General features: G+C 43.9%; 1 pseudogene; it reads right to left on the reverse strand.

Moving 5' to 3' along the window:
- Window positions 1–490: 490 nt before the first annotated feature.
- The window catches only part of LOC108281804, a 9,744-nt pseudogene continuing 9,173 nt past the window's right edge, over window positions 491–1,061 (reverse strand).

Consider the following 1,061-nt stretch of genomic DNA (forward strand, 5'->3'; position numbering starts at 1 on the left):
AAAGACCCAGAAAACTTTTTATCCCTTCTGAGTTAGTGACCTCATGGATTTTGTTTCACAGCTTATGGAAAATGGCACAGTGACACTTCTGGTAAACAGGATGTTGGCAACAAAGAGAAGCTACCTCTCCTGAAACTCCACCAACTCTAACCTGCCAGCCTGTTGGTACCTGTGTTGTAAGAAGAGTCTGGGACCTTGAAGGGCTCTGGCTTGTTACAGAGGAGATTCTTACTGCCAGGACAAGCACTGGCCACAGGAAATATAAACTCTAAAACTCCTATAGTATCTCTGACCCAATTTAGCACCACTTTTTTCCACTTCACTTTTTAGGACTGAAACTTAAAAGAACCAGTGTCCAGAAGCAAATGATGTAATGCCTTACACTTGTGGCATCCTTAATTTCTTCATTCATAAACTGCTTATAAGACTAAAATTCCTAATTCCTTAGAAAAAATATATTCTTGCTCTCATTGGCCACTGGCAAAGACTTTTATTTCCCAATGCATAAGACAGCTTCCTTCATCTTCTCGGTCGTGGTTGGGATGAGGTGCATGTAGCCATCCACACACTTGGTCACACAACCGTCCAGCTGCTGCTTCACCTGAAGCTCCTTACTTCCGGCATCTATTGAATCTTTGGCTTTGTCGTTGCAAAGCATGATGCACTGGGCCAGGCGGTCCTGGAACTTCTCCAACTCACTGGTGACCAAGGCCTGGGCTTGAGCCAGAGGCACATGGCAGCACTCGATGCTCTGGTGCACCTGCTGCATGGATGCCTGATGGTCCTCACCACAGCTGGTGCTGCCCTGGAACGTGAGACCCTGCATCTTCCGGATGTCCTCTCTCTCCGGACTCTTCACCATGGAGTCCACCGCCTCCTGTGCTTGTGATTATTTTATTTGAGGATCTACTGTGAATTTTATTGTTTTAATTTTGGGCTCCAATTGTACATTGCTGGTATATAGAAAGACAATTTACCTTTACACATTGACCTTGTATCTTGCTAAATTCTCTTATTAGTTCCAGATGTTTTTTGTTTCTTTTTCTTTCTTTCTTTTTTCT

The sequence above is a fragment of the Cebus imitator genome, unplaced genomic scaffold (genome assembly GCF_001604975.1).
Source record: "Cebus imitator isolate Cc_AM_T3 unplaced genomic scaffold, Cebus_imitator-1.0 Scaffold231, whole genome shotgun sequence".
In the NCBI taxonomy this organism is placed as follows: domain Eukaryota; kingdom Metazoa; phylum Chordata; class Mammalia; order Primates; family Cebidae; genus Cebus; species Cebus imitator.